Here is a 19,967-nt window from a genome sequence, read left to right on the forward strand (position 1 = left end):
GCTCTCTCCCCCCATACCCCTGCTCTCTCCCCCCATACCCCCGCTCTCTCCCCCCATACTCCAGCTCTCTCCCCCCAAACCCCCGCTCTCTCCCCCATACCCCTGCGCTCTACCGCCATACCCCTGCTCTCTCCCCCCCCATACCCCTCCTCTCTCCCCCCAACCACTGATCTCTCCCCCCCATACCCCTGCTCTCTCCCCCATACCCCTGCTCTCTCCCCCCATACCCCTGCTCTCTCCCCCCATACCCCTGCTTTCTCCCCCCATACCCCAGCTCTCTCCCCCCATACCCCAGCTCTCTCCCCCCATACCCCTGTTCTCTGCCCCCATACCCCTGCTCTCTCCCTCATACCCCTGCTCTCTCCCCCATACCCCTGCTCTCTCCTCCATACCCCTGCTCTCTCCCCCCATACCCCTGCTCTCTCCCCCCCCATACCCCTGCTCTCCCCATCCATACCCCTGCTCTCTCCACCCATACTCCCGCTGTCTCTCCCCATACCCCCGCTCTCTCCCCCCATATCCCCGCTCTCTCCACCCATACCCCCGCTCTCTCCCCCCAAACCCCCGCTGTCTCCCCCCATACCCCTGCGCTCTACCCCCATACGCCTGCTCACTCGCCCCATCCCCCTGCTCTCACCCCCCATCCCCCTGCTCTCAACCCCCCCCCATACCTCTGCTCTCTCCCCCCATACCCCTGCTCTCTCTCCCCATACCCCTGCTGTCTCTCCCCCATACCCCTGCTCTCCCCCCACATACCCCTGCTCTCTCTCCCCATACCCCTGCTCTCTCCCCCCCATACCCCTGCTCTCCCCCCCCATACCCCTGCTCGCTCTCCCCATACCCCAGCTCTCTCCCCCATACCCCCGCTCTCTCCCCCATACCTCTGCTCACTCCCCCCATACCTCTGCTCACTCCCCCCATACCTCTGCTCACTCCCCCCATACCCCTGTTCTCTCGCCCCATACCCCTGCTCTCCCCCCCCATACTCCAGCTCTCCCCCCCCATACTCCAGCTCTCTCCCCCCAAACCCCCGCTTTCTCCCCCCATACCCCTGCTCTCTCCCCCCCTCACCCCTGCTCTCTCCCCCCCATTACCCCAGCACTCTCTCCCCCCATACCTCTGCTCTCTCCCCCCACATACCTGCTCTCTCCCAACAACCCCTGCTCTCTCCCCCCATCCCCCATACCCCTGCGCTCTACCGCCATACGCCTGCTCACTCGCCCCCAAACCCCTGCTCACTCTCCCATACCCCGGCTCTCTCCCCCCCTCACCCCTGCTCTCTCCCCGCCATTACCCCAGCACTCTCTCCCCCCATACTCCCGCTCTCTCCCAACAACCCCTGCTCTCTCCCCCCATCCCCCATACCCCTGCTTTCTCCCCCCAACCCCTGCTCTCTCCCCCCATACCCCTGCTCTCTGCCCCCCATACCCATGCTCTCTCCCCCCATACCCCTGCTCACTCCCCCCATACCCCTGCTCTGTCCCCCCCATACCCCTGCTCTCTCCCCCCATACCCCTGCTCTCACCCCCCATACCCCTGCTCACTCCCCCCATACCCCTGCTCTCTCTCCCCATACCCCTGCTCTCTCCCCCCATACCCCTGCTCTCTCCCCCCCATACCCCTGCTCTCCCCCCCATACACCTGCTCTCTGCCTCCATACCATTGCTCTCTCTCCCCCCATGCCCCTACTCTCTCCCCCGATACCCCTGTTCTCTCCCCCATACCCCTGCTCTCTCCCCCATACCCCTGCTCTCTCCACCCATACTCCCGCTCTCTCCCCCCCATACCCCTGCTCTCTCCCCCATACCCCTTCTCTCTCCACCCATACGCCCGCTCTCTCCCCCATACCCCTGCTCTCTCCACCCATACTCCCGCTCTCTCCCCCCCATACCCCTGCTCTCCACCCATACTCCCGCTCTCTCCCCCCATACCTCCCCTCTCTCCCCCCATATCCCCGCTCTCTCCCCCCAATACCCCTGCTCTCCACCCATACTCCCGCTCTCTCCCCCCATACCTCCGCTCTCTCCCCCCATATCCCCGCTCTCTCCCCCCATACCCCTGCTCTCTCCCTCTATACCCCTGCTCGCTCACCCCATACCCCAGCTATCTCCCCCCATACCCCAGCTCTCTCCCCCCATACCCCTGCTCTCTGCCCCCATACCATTGCTCTCTCTCCCCCCATACCCCTGCTCTCTCCCCCATACCCCTTCTCTCTCCCCCCATACCTCTGCCTTCTCCCCCATACCCCCACTCTCTCCCCCCATACTCCCGCTCTCTCCCCCCATACTCCAGCTCTTTCCCCCCATACCCCTGCGCTCTACCCCCATACGCCTGCTCACTCCCCCCCAAACCCCTGCTCTCTCCCCTTACCCCTGCTTTCTCCCCCCATACCCCTGCTCTTCCCACCATGCCCCCGCTCTCTCGCCCCATACCCCAGCTCACTCCCCCCATAGACCGGCTCTCTCCCCCCATACCCCTGCTCTCTCCCCCCATACCCCTGCTCTCTCCCCCCATACCCCTGCTCTCTCCCCCCATACCCCTGCTCTCTCCCCCCATACACCTGCTCTCTCCCCCATACCCCTGCTCTCTCCCCCCATTCCCCTGCTCTCGCCCCCCCATACCCCTGCTCTCTGCCCCCATATCCCGGCTCTCTCCCACCCGTGCCCCTGCTTTCTCCCACCCGTACCCCTGCTTTCTCCCACCCGTACCCCTGCTTTCTCTCACATGCCCCTGCTCTCTCCCCCCATACCCCCGCTCTCTCGCCCCATCCCCCTGCTCTCACCCCCCATCCCTCTGATCTCAACCCCCCCCATGCCCCTGCTCTCTTCCCCATCCCCCATACCCCTGCTCTCTCCTCCCATACCCCTGCTCTCTCCCCCATACCCCTGCTCTCTCCCCCCATACTCCCACTCTCTCCCCCCGTACCCCTGCTCTCCCCCCCATACCCCTGCTCTCTCCCCCCATACTCCCGCTCTCTCCCCCCATACACCTGCTCTCTCCCCCCAATACCCCTGCTCTCCCCCCCCATACTCCCGCTCTCTCCCCCCATACTCCAGCTCTCTCCCCCCAAACCCCCGCTTTCTCCCCCCCATACCCCTGCGCTCTACCCCCATACGCCTTCTCTCTCCCCCCCAAACCCCTGCTCTCTCCCCCATACCCCTGCTTTCTCCCCCCATACCCCTGCTCTCTGCCCCCCTCACCCCTGCTCTCTCCCCCCCATTACCCCAGCACTCTCTCCCCCCATACCTCTGATCTCTCCCCCCACATACCTGCTCTCTCCCAACAACCCCTGCTCTCTCCCCCCATCCCCCATACCCCTGCGCTCTCCGCCATACCCCTACTCTCTACACCCCATACCCCTGCGCTCTCCCCCATACCCCTGCGATCTCCCCCCATACCCATGCTCTCTCCCCCTTAGCCCTGCTGTCTCCCCCCATCCCCCATAACCCTGCTCTCACCCTCCATATCCCTGCCCTCTCCCCCCATACCCCTGCTCTCTCCCCCATACCCCTGCTCTCTCCCCCATACCCCTGCTCTCTCCCCCCATACCCCTGCTCTCTCCCCCCATACCCCTGCTCTCTCCCCCCATACCCCTGCACTCTGCCCCCATACCCCTGCTCTCTCCCCCCATACCCCTACTCTCTCCCACCATACCCCTGCTCTCTGCCCCCATATCCCTGCTCTCTGCCCCCATACCCCTGCTCTCTCCCCCCATACCCCTACTCTCTCCCACCATACCCCTGCTCTCTGCCCCCATATCCCTGCTCTCTGCCCCCATACCCCTGCTCTCTCCCCCCATACCCCAGCTCTCCCCCCATACCCCTGCTCTCTCCCCCCATACCCCTGCTCTCTCCCCCCATACCCCTGCTCTCTCCCCCCATACCCCCGCTCTCTCGCTCCATCCCCCTGCTCACACCCCCCATCCCCCGATCTCAACCCCCCCCATGCCCCTGCTCTCTTCCCCATCCCCCATACCCCTGCTCTCTCCCCCATACCCCTGCTCTCTCCCCCCATACCCCTGCTCTCTCCCGCATACCCCTGCTCTCTCCACCCATACCCCTGCTCTCTCCACCCATACCCCTGCTCTCTCCCCCCATACCCCCGCTCTCTACCCCCAATACCCCTGCTCTCTCCCCCCATACTCCCGCTCTCTCCCCCCATACTCCTGCTCTCTCCCTCATACCCCTGCTCTCCCCCCCATACCCCTGCCCTCTCCCCCATACCCCTGCTCTCTCCCCCCATACCCCTGCCTTCTCCCCCATACCCCTGCTCGCTCCCCCCATGGCCCTGCTCTCTCCCCCATACCCCTGCTCTCTCCCTCATACCCCTGCTCTCCCCACCATACCCCTGCCCTCTCCCCCATACCTCCGCTCTCTCCCCCCATACCCCCGCTCTCTCCCCCCAGACCCCTGCTCTCTCCCCCCAATACCCCTGCTCCCACCCCATACACCCGCTCTCTCCCCCCGTACTCCCGCTCTCTCCCCCCATACCCCTGCTCTCTCCCCCCATACCCCTGCTCTCTGCCCGCATATCCCTGCTCTCTCCCCCCGTACCCCTGCTCTCTCCCCCCATACCCCTGCTCTCTGCCCGCATATCCCTGCTCTCTCCCCCCATACCACTGGTCTCCCCCATTAACCCTGCTCTCTCCTCCCAAACCCCTGCTCTCTCCCAAATCCCCCATACCCCTGCTCTCTCCCCCCATACCACTGGTCTCCCCCCATACCCCTGCTCTCTCCCCCCATACCACTGGTCTCCCCCCATAACCCTGCTCTCTCCTCCCATACCCTTGTTCTCTCCCCCCATACTCCCGCTCTCTCCCCCCATACTCCAGATCTCTCCCCCCAAACCCCCGCTTTCTCCCCCCATACCCCTGTGCTCTACCCCCACACGCCGGCTCTCTCCCCCCCAAACCCCTGCTCTCACGCCCCCTCCCCCCTGCTCTCTCCACCCCATAACCCTGCTCTTTCTCCCCATACCCCTGCTCTCTCCACCCCCTCACCCCTGCTCTCTCCCCCCCTCACCCCTGCTCTCTCCCCCCCATTACCCCAGCACTCTCTCCCCCCATACCCCTGCTCTCTCCCCCCATACCCCTGCTCTATCCCCCCGTACCCCAGCTCTCTCCCCCCATACCCGAGCTCTCTCCCCCCGTACCCCTGCTCTCTCCCCCCATACCCCTGCTCTGTCCCCGCATACCCCTGCTCTCTCCCCCCATACCCCTGCCTTCTCCCCCATACCCCTGCTCTTTCCCCCATACCCCTGCTCTCTCCCCCCCATACCCCTGCTCTCTCCCCCCATACCCCTGCTATCTCCCCCCATACCCCTGCTCTCTCCCCCTTACCCCTGCTCTCTCCCCCCCATACCCCTGCTCTCTTCCCCCATACCCCTGCTCTCTCTCCCCCCATGCCCCTGCTCTCTCCCCCAATACACCTGCTCTCTCCCCCCATACCCCTGCCTTCTCCCCCATACCCCTGCCCTCTCCCCCCATACCCCTGCTCGCTCCCCCCATACCCCTGCTCTCTCCCCCATACCCCTGCTCTCTCCCCCATACCCCTGCCCTCTCCCCCCCATACCCCTGCTCTCTCCACCCGTACCCCTGCTCTCTCCCCCCATACCCCCGCTCTCTCCCCCCATACCCCCGCTCTCTCCCCCCATACCCCTGCTCACTCCCCCCCAAACCCCTGCTCTCTCCTCCATACCCCTGCTCTCTCCCCCCATAATCCCGCTCTCTCCCCCATACCCCTGTTCTTTCCCCCCATACCCCTGCTCACCCCCCCCATACCCCTGCTCTCTCCCCCCAATACCTCTGCTCTCCCCCCCTAATAGTCTCGCTCTCTCCCCCCATACACCTGCGCTCTACCCCCATACCCCTGCTTTCTCCCCCCATACACGTGGTCTCTCCACCCCGTACCCCTGCTCTCTCCCCCCATACCCCTGCTTTCTCCCACCCGTACCCCTGCTTTCTCCCCCATTCCCCTGCTCTCTCCCCCCATACCCCATCTCTCTCCCCCCATACCCCAGCTCTCTCCCCCATACCCCAGCTCTCTCCCCCATACCCCTGCTCTCTCCCCCCATACTCCTGCTCTCTCCCCCCATACTCCTGCTCTCTCCCCCCATACTCCTGCTCTCTCCCCCCATACTCCTGCTGTCTCCCCCCATACCCCTGTTCTCTCCCCCCCGATACCCCTGCTCTCACCCCCCATCCCCCTGATCTCAACCCCCCCCCCATACCCCTGCTCTCTCCCCCCATACCCCTGCTCTCTCCCCCCATACACCTGCTCTCTCCCCCCCAAACCCCTGCTCTCTCCCCCATACCCCATCTCTCTCCCCCCATACCCCATCTCTCTCCCCCCATACCCCAGCTCTCTCCCCCCATACCCCATCTCTCTCCCCCCATACCCCATCTCTCTCCCCCCATACCCCATCTCTCTCCCCCCATACCCCATCTCTCTCCCCCCATACCCCATCTCTCTCCCCCCATACCCCAGCTCTCTCCCCCATACCCCAGCTCTCTCCCCCATACCCCTGCTCTCTCCCCCCATACTCCTGCTCTCTCCCCCCATACTCCTGCTCTCTCCCCCCATACTCCTGCTCTCTCCCCCCATACTCCTGCTCTCTCCCCCCATACTCCTGCTGTCTCCCCCCATACCCCTGTTCTCTCCCCCCCGATACCCCTGCTCTCTCCCCCCTACCCCATACCCCTGCTCTCTCCCCCATCCCCCTGCTCTCACCCCCCATCCCCCTGATCTCAACCCCCCCCATACCCCTGCTCTCTCCCCCCCATACCCCTGCTCTCTCCCCCCCAAACCCCTGCTCTCTCCCCCCCATACCCCTGCTCTCTCCCCCCCATACTCCTGCTCTCTCCCCCCCATACCCCTGCTCTCTCCCCCCCAAACCCCTGCTCTCTCCCCCATACCCCTGCTCTCTCCCCCATACCCCTGCTCTCTCCCCCCCATACCCCTGCTCTCTCCCCCCATACCCCATACCCCTGCTTCCTCCCCCATACCCCTGCTTCCTCCCCCTTACCCCTGCTCTCTCCCCCCATACTCCCGCTCTCTTCCACCCCCCCCATTCCCCTTGACACCTTTTGAGTCCAGAAATCTATTTCCTTCTTGAATATATTCAGTGAACCGCCCTCCACAGCCTCCAGTGGGAGAGAATTCCACAGGTTCACCGCCCTCTGAGTGAAGAGGTTTCTGCTCATCCCAGTCCCTAATGGCCTGCTCCGAATCCTGGGACTGTGACCCCTGGGTCTAGACCCCACCTCCCCCAGCCAGAGCAAACCTCCTCCCTGTCTCCAGTCTGTCTAAATCTAGAATTTTATACATTTCGATCAGATCCCCCTCTCATTCTTCTAAACTCCAGTGAATACAGGGCCCAGTCGAACCAATCTCTCCTCATATGACAGTCCCGCCATCTCCGGTATCAGCCTAGTGAATCTTCACTGCGCTCCCTCTGGGGCAAGTATATCCTCTCTTAGGTTGGGAGACCAAAACTGCACTCGATACTCCAGGTGTGGTCTCACCAAGGCCCCTGTATAACGGCAGTAAGACATCCCTGCTTCTGAACTCAACTCCTCTCACGATGAAGGCCAACATACTCATTTGCCTTCCTCATCGCCTGCTGCACCTGTCTGTTTACTTCCAGTGACTGGTGGACGAGGACACCCAGGTCCCTTCGTACATCCACGTTTCCCCCGATAGATCACCATTTAAATAATACTTCACATTTATATCCACGTGATGCTGCATCTGCCATGTATTTGCCCACACACACACACACCTTGTCTAAATCGCCTTGGAGTCTCTTAACATCCTTCTTATCCTCCTCACAGCTTGCATTCCCACCAAGTTTCATGTCGTCGGCAAACTTGGAAATATGACATTTGGTTCCCTCACCCAAATCGTTGATATATATTGTGAGTGGCTGGGGGCGCCAAGATACCCCACTAGTCACTGCCTGCAAATCCGAAAGAGACCCATTTATTCCTACTCTCTGCCTCCTGTCCGCTCACCAATTCTCAGTCCAAACCAATACATTACCCCTAACCCCACGGGCTTTGATTTTGCGGGACTTTATCAAAAGAATTCTGGAAATCCAAATACACCACATCCACTGGTTCTCCCTTATCTATTCTGCTAATGACGTCGGTTTGTCAAACATGATTTCCCCTCGTTTCCCACATCTCTCACTCCCTCCCTCTCTCATGTTCCCTGTCTGTGTCTGTGTGTGTCTGAGCTTGTGTCTGTGTGTCTGAGCTTGTGTCTGTGTGTGTCTGAGCTTGTGTCTGTGTGTGTCTGAGCTTGTGTCTGTGTGTGTGTGTGTCTGAGCTTGTGTCTGTGTGTGTCTGTGTCTGAGCTTGTGTCAATGTGTGTCTGAGCTTGTGTCTGTGTGTGTCTGAGCTTGTGTCTGTGTGTGTCTGTGTCTGAGCTTGTGTCAATGTGTGTCTGAGCTTGTGTCTGTGTGTGTGTGTGTCTGAGCTTGTGTCTGTGTGTCTGAGCTTGTGTCTGTGTGTCTGAGCTTGTGTCAGTGTGTGTCTGAGCTTGTGTCTGTATGTGTCTGAGCTTGTGTCTGTGTGTGTCTGAGCTTGTGTCTGTGTGTGTCTGAGCTTGTGTCTGTGTGTGTCTGTGTCTGAGCTTGTGTCAATGTGTGTCTGAGCTTGTGTCTGTGTGTGTGTGTGTCTGAGCTTGTGTCTGTGTGTGTGTGTCTGAGCTTGTGTCTGTGTGTCTGAGCTTGTGTCAGTGTGTGTCTGAGCTTGTGTCTGTGTGTGTGTGTGTCTGAGCTTGTGTCAGTGTGTGTCTGAGCTTGTGTCTGTGTGTGTGTGTGTCTGAGCTTGTGTCTGTGTGTCTGAGCTTGTGTCTGTGTGTGTGTGTCTGAGCTTGTGTCAGTGTGTGTCTGAGCTTGTGTCTGTGTGTGTGTGTGTCTGAGCTTGTGTCTGTGTGTGTGTGTCTGAGCTTGTGTCTGTGTGTGTGTCTGAGCTTGTGTCTGTGTGTGTGTGTCTGAGCTTGTGTCTGTGTGTGTGTCTGAGCTTGTGTCTGTGTGTCTGAGCTTGTGTCAGTGTGTGTCTGAGCTTGTGTCTGTGTGTGTGTGTCTGAGCTTGTGTCTGTGTGTGTGTCTGAGCTTGTGTCTGTGTGTGTGTCTGAGCTTGTGACTGAGTCTGAGCTTGTGTCTGTGTGTCTGAGCTTGTGTCAGTGTGTGTCTGAGCTTGTGTCTGTGTGTGTGTCTGAGCTTGTGTCTGTGTGTGTCTGAGCTTGTGTCTGAGCTTGTGTCTGTGTGTCTGAGCTTGTGTCAGTGTGTGTGTCTGAGCTTGTGTCAGTGTGTGTGTCTGAGCTTGTGTCAGTGTGTGTGTCTGAGCTTGTGTCTGTGTGTCTGAGCTTGTGTCAGTGTGTGTGTCTGAGCTTGTGTCAGTGTGTGTCTGAGCTTGTGTCTGTGTGTGTGTGTCTGAGCTTGTGTCTGTGTGTGTGTCTGAGCTTGTGACTGTGAGTCTGAGCTTGTGACTGTGAGTCTGAGCTTGTGTCTGTGTGTCTGCCTGTGCTGCTGCAATGGGTGATCTCACGCCAGGGAGGGGGGTGGGTGAATGACACAATGGATTATTAAAGTGATACAATGCCACCCTCTGCTGGCTGATGGACTCCACTACAGGCGGCAGAACCCATGGATGAGGATTTCTGAAATGTGCTTGTAGGGGCACCCACCTGCCAGCAGAGGGGGGCATTGTATCAATTTAATCACAAGGTAGAGGAACTGGTTTGAGGCAAAGATCATTCAGACCCAGTGGACCCTGGCCTCACTTTAACATCCCTCTGTCACCTCCCTCCCCCACACCCACTCTCTCCTTTATATCCCCCTCCCTCTCCTCCATCTCATTCTCGATCTTGTCCATTTCATTCTCTCTCTCCTCCATCTCCCCCCCTCTCTCTCCTCCATCTCCCCCTCTCTCTCTCCTCCATCTCCCCCTCTCTCTCTCTCCTCCATCTCCCCCCCTCTCTCTCTCTCTCCTCCATCTCTCCCTCTCCTCAATCTCCCCCTCTCTCTCTCCTCCATCTCCCCCCCTCTCTCCCTCCTCCATCTCCCCCTCTATCTCTCCTACATCTCCCTCCTTCTCTCCTCCATCTCTCCCTCTCTCTCCTCCATCTCCCCCACACTCTCTCTAATCCATCTCCCCATCTCTCTCTCCTCCATCTCCCCCTCTCTCTCTCTCCTCCATCTCCCCCTCTCTCTCTCCTCCATCTCCCCCTCTCTCTCTCTTCCATCTCCCCCTCTCTCCTCCATCTCCCCCCCTCTCTCCTACATCTCCCCCTGTCTCTCCTCCATCTCCCCCTCTCTCTCTCTCCTCCATCTACCCCTCTCTCTCTCCTCCATCTCCCCCACTCTCTCTCTAATCCATCTCCCCATCTCTCTCCTCCATCTCCCCCTCTCTCTCTCCTCCATCTCCCTCACCCTCCCTCCGCAACTCCCCGCCTCCTCTCCCTCTTCCTCTCCATCACTAAAGAGAAGGTGTGAAGCCTTCTCTTTTTCTCGTTCACTCTGTCTCTCTCTCTCTCTGACACTCTGACTCTCTTTCTGTCTGGTTATATTGACGGCAGATGTTAAACCTTTGACCCTCTCGCTGCTGTTGGGAATATCCCTGTGGCTTCAGAAGACTGAACCCTGACTCCACAATAAAACCCCCACAATCCAGGATCGAGCGAAGAGTGTGAAATGTAGCTGATGTCAGTGATGTTAAAGATGGTGAAATCCCTGCCCCCTCCCCCTCTCCATTTTAAACCCTTTCTCCTGATTCTAAAGTGTCTCAGGGTCTCCTGAAAGGTTCCATCTCTCTGCGACTCTCTCTATCTCTGTTCCTCACTGTCTCATCTCACTGTCACTCTCTGCATTACTATCTCTCCCGGTCTCTGTGTTACCCTGCCTCTCTCCATCTCTCTGTCATTCTCTTCCACTATGTTGGTTATCGTTAGGGGTCTACTTCAAACATGGAGAAGCCAAACACTCTCCATGTGCCTATCAAGGCAGCAGTAGCAGCATTTGTGGAGGTTTCAAGGCTGGATTCATACAATATAGATGGCAAAGTACAGGATATGATGGTGAGCGGGAGGTGGTGGCACAGGGTATTGTCACTGAGTTAGTATTCCAGAGACCCAGGGTAATTCTCTGCGGACCAGGGTTCAAGTCCCATCAGGGTCAATAGTGAAATTTGAATTCCAAAAAAAAATCTGGATTCAATTTTAAAAAAGTCTGATGAGGACCCTAAAATCAGGGAGCTTTACTCTGTATCTAACCCCGTACTGTACCTGTCCTGGGAGTGTTTGATGGGGACAGTGTAGAGGGAGCTTTACTCTGTATCTAACCCCGTGCTGTACCTGTCCTGGGAGTGTTTGATGGGGAGAGCGTAGACGGAGCCTTAATCTGTATCTAACCCCGTGCTGTACCTGCCCTGGGAGTGTTTGATGGGGACAGTGTAGAGGGAGCTTTACTCTGTATCTAACCCCGTGCTGTACCTGTCCTGGGAGTGTTTGATGGGGACAGTGTAGAGGGAGCTTTACTCTGTATCTAACCCTGTGCTGTACGTGTCCTGGGAGTGTTTGATGGGGACAGTGTAGGGGGAGCTTTACTCTGTATCTAACCCCGTGCTGTACCTGTCCTGGGAGTGTTGGGGAGAGTGTAGACGGAGCCTTAATCTGTATCTAACCCCGTGCTGTACCTGTCCTGGGAGTGTTTGATGGGGACAGTGTAGAGGGAGCTTTACTCTGTATCTAACCCCGTGCTGTACCTGTCCTGGGAGTGTTTGATGGGGACAGTGTAGAGGGAGCTTTACTCTGTATCTAACCCCGTGCTGTACCTGCCCTGGGAGTGTTTGATGGGGACAGTGTAGAGGGAGCTTTACTCTGTATCTAACCCCGTGCTGTCCCTGCCCTGGGAGTGTTTGATGGGGACCATGTAGAGGGAGCTTTACTCTGTATCTAACCCTGTGCTATACCTGTCCTGGGAGTGTTTGATGGGGACAGTGTTGATGGAGCTTTACTCTGTATCTAACCCCGTGCTGTATCTGTGCTGGGAGTGTTTGATGGGGACAGTGTGGAGGGAGCTTTACTCTGTATCTAACCCCGTGCTGTACCTGCCCTGGGAGTGTTTGATGGGGAGAGTGTAGACGGAGCCTTAATCTGTATCTAACCCCGTGCTGTACCTGTCCTGGGAGTGTTTGATGGGGACAGTGTAGAGGGAGCTTTACTCTGTATCTAACCCCGTGCTGTACCTGTCCTGGGAGTGTTTGATGGGGACAGTGTAGAGGGAGCTTTACTCTGTATCTAACCCCGTGCTGTACCTGTCCTGGGAGTGTTTGATGGGGACAGTGTGGAGAGATCTTTACTCTGTATCTAACCCCGTGTTGTACCTGTCCTGGGAGTGTTTGAAGGGGACAGTGTGGAGGGATCTTTACTCTGTATCTAACCCCGTGCTGTACCTGTCCTGGGAGTGTTTGATGGGGACAGTGTGGAGGGATCTTTACTCTGTATCTAACCCCGTGCTGTACCTGTCCTGGGAGTGTTTGATGGGGACAGTGTGGAGGGATCTTTACTCTGTATCTAACCCCGTGCTGTACCTGTCCTGGGAGTGTTTGATGCAGAGAGTGTAGAGGGAGCTTTACTCTGTATCTAACCCCGTGCTGTACCTGTCCTGGGAGTGTTTGATGGGGACGGTGTAGAGGGAGCTTTACTCTGTATCTAACCTCGTGCTGTACCTGTCCTGGGAGTGTTTGATGGGGACAGTGTAGAGGGAGCTTTACTCTGTATCTAACCCCGTGCTGTACCTGTCCTGGGAGTGTTTGATGGGGACAGTGTAGAGGGAGCTTTACTCTGTATCTAACCCCGTGCTGTACCTGTCCTGGGAGTGTTTGATGGGGACAGTGTAGAGGGAGCTTTACTCTGTATCTAACCCCGTGCTGTATATGTGCTGGGAGTGTTTGATGGGGACAGTGTAGAGGGATCTTTACTCCGTACCTGTCAGGGAGCAATTACATTGACACTCTGGAATTGTCATAAACATTTGTATTGATATTCAGACATCAGTGTTACTGAATAACAAAGTCATGGAACCTTACTCTGAGGAGTATCATGGGGACTCCATTCAGGGAGAGTTGCTGAGTTTCGGTGCCTTGAATGTTGCTTGTGGTTGACTTGGCCATCAGTACAAGGCTGAATGTTTTGTACCCTTAACTTCCCCTGTCTGTTGCTGGGGAAAACAGTCCCTGTTAACTTATTTTTCCAATTGTTCAACAGCTGTCCCATCCCTTCCTTTGTTATGTTTCATCTTTCACAATCACCAGATTGAGTAAGCTGACTGAAGCAGTCTGTCTTCATCTCCAGGCCTTGGGCTGACAAGTGGCGAGTAACATTCGCGCCACACAAGTGCCAGGCAATGACCATCTCCAACAAGAGAGAATCCAACCATCGCCCCCCTTGACGTTCAATGGCATTATCATCGTTGAATCCCCCACTGTCAACATCCTGGGGGTTACCATTGACCAGAAACTGAACTGGGGACCCACCCATATAAATACTGTGGCTACAAGAGCAGGTCAGAGGCTGGGAATCCTGCGGAGAGTAACTCACCTCCTGACTCTCTAAAGCCTGTCCACCATCTACAAGGCACAAGTCAGGAGTGTGATGGAATACTCCCCACTTTGCCTGGATGAGTTGCAGCTCCCACAACACTCGAGAAGCTCGACACCATCCAGGACAAAGCAGCCCCCCCGCTCGATCGGCACCCCATCCACAAACATTCACTCCCTCCACCACCGACGCACAGTAGCGGCAGTGTGTGTTTACCACCTACAAGATGCACTGCAGCAACTCACCAAGGCTCCTTAGACAGCACCTTCCAAATCTATCTAGAAGGACGAGGGCAGCAGATATATGGGGAACATCACCACCTGAAAGTTCCCCTCTGAGCCACTCACCATCCCGACTGAAAATTTCAGGAGTGAAGTTGAGAAACTCTTCTTCATGCAAAGCATGGTAGAGTTTCCTACGTTCGTACCGGTGAAGGAGGACAGTGTGAGATGGAGAATTTTCTCCAGCTTACAGCACAGGAGGACCCCCACAGGGCCGGAGTGGCTTGAGCAAGTGGGAGCTATGCCTGAGGCTGATCTAGTCTGTTCACAGCCTTGGTGTTATATTTGACCCTGAGATGAGCTTCCAACCACATGTCCACACCATCACCCCGACCGCCTATTTCTCCCTGGGTAACATCACGCGAGTTTACCCCTGTCTCAGCTCATCTGCTGCTGAATCCCTCGTTCGTGCATTTGTCACCTCTAGACCCGACTAATCGAACACAGACCCAGCCAGCTTCCCGTCTTACAGCCTCCATAGTGCTCACCAAACTGACCGTGACACTGCAGGACAGGGAGCCTTGTTACGAAATGTGGTCGTGATATGGGGACAGTATAGTCAGGGGGGAATAGCTACTGTTCTCTGAGGCCACAACCGGAACTTCCAAAAGTTGTGTTTCCTGCCCGGTGACGTGGTTAAAGACACCTGAAGGAGAACTTGGGGTGGGGGGGTTGGAGAATCCAGATGCCATGGTCCACGTAGAAAACGACGACTTACCTAGAACTAGCGACGATCTTCTCAAAGAGTTTGAGCAGTTAGGATGCAGAACTTCAAAGGGAATAATCTCTGGATTGTTCCCTGAGCCACGTGCCGATTAGCAGAGGGTCAAGCAGATCAGAGTTCAAACGTAGGTCTGAAGGATCGGTGTGGGAGAAAGGGGTTTTCTTTCCCCAGGGCTGGGGAAAGAGGGAGCTGTTCCATTGGGAAAGGCTGAACTTCGGCTGGGCCGGGACCAATGTCCCAGTGATTCGAATAACGAGGGCTGTAGAGAGGGCTTTAAACTAATGAAGTGGGAATAGGAAGGTTCAGGAAAGGATACATTCAGAAGCAGTAAAGGAAATGTCAGGGCTGCCGAGTGAAGTGGTATTTGGGGAAAAATGAGTTGAGTAGATCAGGAAGAGACAGTCAGAGTAACAAAGGTCATGTGGCATTAGCGACAAACACTGAGAACTGGGTCCAGTTCTGGTTAGACTGCACCTTGAGAGACTGGGTCCAGTTCTGTTCAGACTGCACCTTGAGTGCTGAATCCAGTTCTGGTCACTGAGGCTGGAGGCAATGCCGAGAATATCCATGAATCTGAATCTCCCAGTCACAGGCGGAGGAGCGGAGTGCAGGTTTCCAGTTATAAGGACAGACTGGGGAGACCTGAGTTTTTGAAATCGGATCAAAGTGTCTGAAAGGTCAGTTCTCAATGTGCTTTCCAGTCCAGGTAAGTGTCCCTCCTGTTGTAATGAATAAATGGTGGAGCTTAGGAACATAGGAGCAGGAGTTGGCTGTTTAGTTCCTCGAGCCTATTGAACCATTCAATGTGATCTCAGCTGACCTTCAACATCTCCGACATAAACACCTCGGCCCCATGTCCCATAATGCCTTGAGTTAACAAAAGCCCATCAACCTCAGGCTTAAAGTTAAGAATTAACCCGGCATCAACTGTCATTCGCAGGAGTAAATTCCAAACTTCTACTACTCTTTGTGTGTAGAAATGTTTCCTTATTTCACTCCTGAAGATCTGGCTCTATCTTCTACGCTGTGCCCCCGATCCTAGATTTCCCAGTCAGTAGAAATAGTTTTTGATGCCTCGGCAATCTGCAAACTCTTCCTGACACCTCAGCCTTGATAAAAGCCCATCTCCCTGAATGTAAAACACTGAATCTGCTGAAATGAAATGAAAAAAATCGTAGTACCTTTGAGAGCAGGAGGACTATCACAAAGAACAGAAGGCAATTTGGGATTTTGCCTGGAGAAACTTCTTTCCATGAATCATCCACGCTCACTGTCAATTTGTAGTCTGGTTGATCAGCTAAAATTTCATGCACCATTTCATGATCAACACGTGATTCTTTTTACAGACTCCATTGCTAAAAGGCTCTCAGCTGCTCTATTCATTATCTTGATATTCATATTTTCACACACATATCTCTGGAATTATCATTGGCAATTTCTGCTTCTGCTTTGGTCAGCATCACAGATTAACATCCGTATTCCATCAATATTACCAACACTTACCTCCTTCATCAGTCAGAAACTTTGCTGGTGTTCCAAGTCCAGTCTCGATCCAGTTCCACAGAATTTTGTCAATAATACCTTTTTGTCCTTGCTAGATATTAATGCAGAAATACAGATCTGGACAGTCAGGTTAATAAATTGTACAATGAAAATATTTCTCTTTTTATCCCATATGTTCAGATCCATGGCACCTACCTCGTTAAAGTCACCTTCTAATGGAATACGACAAGGTGGTGCCCTTCAATACTTTTCACAGATTTCCCAATTCTCATGAATCCCTTCTACTAGCCTCATATTTACCAGTAATAATTCTCTAACACTCTGATGAGAACCATCTTTTTCATCGAAGGCTCCCTCAGCAGCATATTTATCTCACTCAAAGCGACAACTGTATTTATACGTTAGCTTACACCTGCTCTTTTAAATGAAATTATCATTCCCCTTAATGGCCTCAAGGTGTTGTCATCAACAACCTAAATCAAGGAGTACTTTTATATTCCTTCATCCTATGGCAGTCCTCACACTGTGTTTCAGCCTGGGTACCAGACCTTAGGAAGGGTATGTCGGCCTTGGGGAGAGCACAGTGTAGATTTACCAGGATGATTCCTGGTCTCTAAGGGTTAAATTACAAGGAGAGGTTACACAAACTCGGGTTGTGTTCTCTGGAATTTAGGAGGATAGCGGCTGCTTTGATCAAAGCTTTCAAGATATTGAGGGAAAGAGGGAGGCAGTATTGTCACTAGACTAATACTCCAGGTACCCAGGGTAATGCTCTGGGGATCTGGGTTCGAGTCTAACCATGGCAGATAGTTAAGTTCAATTCAAAAATACAGCTGGAATTAAAAGTTTAATGATGAAGATGAAACCATTGTCGATTGTTGCACTAATGCCCTTTAGGGATGGAAATCTGCTGTCCTTACCTGGTCTGGCCTGTGTGTGACACCAGGCCCACAGCAATGTGGTTGATTCTTAAATGGCCTAGCAAGCCACTCAGTTCTCAAGAGCAATTAGGGATGGGCAATTAATGCTGGCCTAGCCAATGACGCCTACATCCTATGAACAAATTTAAAAAAAGGATAAATCTAAACTCAGCATATTTGATTGCCTGAGACAGAGTTCAATTCAGGAGACGAGGTGTATTAGAAAAGAGAGGGTCATTGGAAATGGAATGACCCTAGTAAAGTAATAGGTCATGATGGGAAGACAGTTGTTATCAAACCTGGTAATCAAATTGTAGGGATTTGGACTCTAGACTAAACCCCAGCGTAAGAATATTCTTGTTGACGAATAACCATATTGACCAAAAGGACAATCACTAATTTACAATACAAGCTCACAAGGTTTATTGGATAGTAAAGATTGATGCTTAACATTCCATTAGGTTGATTCATGGCACGATACACAAATTCAACACATGTCGATCTGCCTTTTCCATAGATCCTGGGATTTCTGGAGTCTTCTCTTGGTTCCTTGAACCTGGTCTCTTGACACATAACATCCTTTGAGATTTTAGCTTAGCCAACTTTATAACACACGTCCAAATCCCTTTCCAGCTTTAAGGCTTCAACTCCAGTGGATAATTTTCCAACCCTCAACTTCCTAGTCTACCTTAACCGCTGAAGCTTCCCGTCCACCTTAACTGCAGAAGCTTCCCGTCCACCTTAACCGCTGAAGCTTCCCGTCCACCTTAACCGCTGAAGCTCCCCGTCCACCTTAACTGCTGAAGCTTCCCGTCCACCTTAACTGCTGAAGCTCCCCGTCCACCTTAACTGCTGAAGCTTCCCGTCCACCTTAACTGCTGAAGCTTCCCGTCTACCTTAACTGCTGAAGCTTCCCGTCCACCTTAACTGCTGAAGCTTCCCGTCCACCTTAACCGCTGAAGCTCCCCGTCCACCTTAACTGCTGAAGCTTCCCGTCCACCTCAACTGCTGAAGCTTCCCGTCCACCTTAACCGCTGAAGCTTCCCGTCCACCTTAACTGCTGAAGCTCCCCGTCCACCTTAACTGCTGAAGCTCCCCGTCCACCTTAACTGCTGAAGCTCCCCGTCCACCTTAACTGCTGAAGCTTCCCGTCCACCTCAACTGCTGAAGCTTCCCGTCCACCTTAACTGCTGAAGCTTCCCGTCCACCTTAACTGCTGAAGCTTCCCGTCCACCTTAACTGCTGAAGCTTCCCGTCCACCTTAACTGCTGAAGCTCCCTGTCCACCTTAATCGCTGAAGCTTCCCGTCCACCTTAACCGCTGAAGCTTCCCGTCCACCTTAACTGCTGAAGCTTCCCGTCCACCTTAACCGCTGAAGCTTCCCGTCCACCTTAACCGCTGAAGCTTCCCGTCCACCTTAACTGCTGAAGCTCCCCGTCCACCTTAACTGCTGAAGCTTCCCGTCCACCTTAACTGCTGAAGCTTCCCGTCTACCTTAACTGCTGAAGCTTCCCGTCCACCTTAACTGCTGAAGCTTCCCGTCCACCCCGTGACAAGTAATCACTGACAGGCAATGTCCTGGGCAAATGCTAACTTCCTAGCAAGTGCCCGAGTTCTGGAAAGTGCCCAACTCCTAACTCTCTCCCAACCAATGTCCGGCTCTCCCCCAACTCCCCCACACCACCCCCAGCAACTGTCCTGTGACAAATGCTAACCCTTGGCAAGTGCAAAGGCCTCAGTGATGTGCCCCTATTTTGGGAAGTGTTTACAATGTTTCCACAACAATCTAACCTCAATTTCTACCTCTAGCCGGAGGTCGCCAGGACATTCTCGGCTCAGGACCATTCTTCTAGCCAATCGACTTTGCAGCCGTGGTGTCCCTTCTAACGGCTCAACTATAACTTGTATTTTTTGACTGGAGGCCCTGGAACATCTCGTTCTCAGGCCACCTTCCTGTAGCTTTGGCTTCTCTTTACTGCCCTGCTAGACTCGCTGAGCCCAAATGTGCAAAAATGTCCCAGTTATAATTTCAGTTCACCCCCAAAGGACCCACGTGTTCTTTCTTAAATCTACATCACAGGATTTGGCTCTTAGAGAGATGTCAACTTTAAGACTTTCTTAACAACAAACTCCAAAATTCATGCATCATCCTTACAAATGATGCATAATAATAACTTTCAAATGAAGATTTTTCATCACTAAGCTTATGTACAGTACGATCTGATAATTTAAGCATTATTAATTGCACAAATATACCAATGAGGTGAAGTTGAACAGAGCCCCCAGCTCGAGGCTGAGAGAAACAACTCCCTCACCCTTTAAATACTCATTACAAATGCACATCTCTCAGTTTGCTTTTGTTTCTTCAAAACCTTGGATCTTGAAACCTCCACATCACCTGAAAGAGACCAAAATGCAGTATTCGTCCTTCTGAAGTTTTAATCTGATTTATATCTGGTCACTTTCTAGTTTAATTTTGTTTCCTGTGGAAACATTATAAAACATACTGCTGGATTCAGCTAAATGACTGGGAGGTGGTAGCATAAGGGTATTGACCCTGGACTAGAAATCCAGAGACCCAGAGTAATTCTATGGTGGCCAGGGTTCAAATCCCCCTGTGACAGGTGGTTGAATTTAATAAAAAGTCTGTAGTTAAAAGCCTAATGTTGACCCTGAAACAGTTGTCATAAAAACCCACCTAGTTTTCTCGTGCCCTTTATGGAATGAAATTTGCTGTCCTTATCTGGTCTGGCATATGTGCGGCTCCAGAACTACAGCCATGTGGTTGACATTTAAATGCCCTCTGGCAAGTTCAGTTAGGGATGGGCAATAAGTGTTGGCCCAGCCAGTAATACCCACATCACATGAATGAATAAAAAAAGAAATCCACTATTGAGAATAGACCCTTCTTTATGTCTATAATTCATGAGCATTA

The sequence above is a fragment of the Cetorhinus maximus genome, chromosome 23 (assembly GCF_964194155.1).
Source record: "Cetorhinus maximus chromosome 23, sCetMax3.hap1.1, whole genome shotgun sequence".
NCBI classification, from domain to species: Eukaryota; Metazoa; Chordata; class Chondrichthyes; order Lamniformes; family Cetorhinidae; genus Cetorhinus; species Cetorhinus maximus.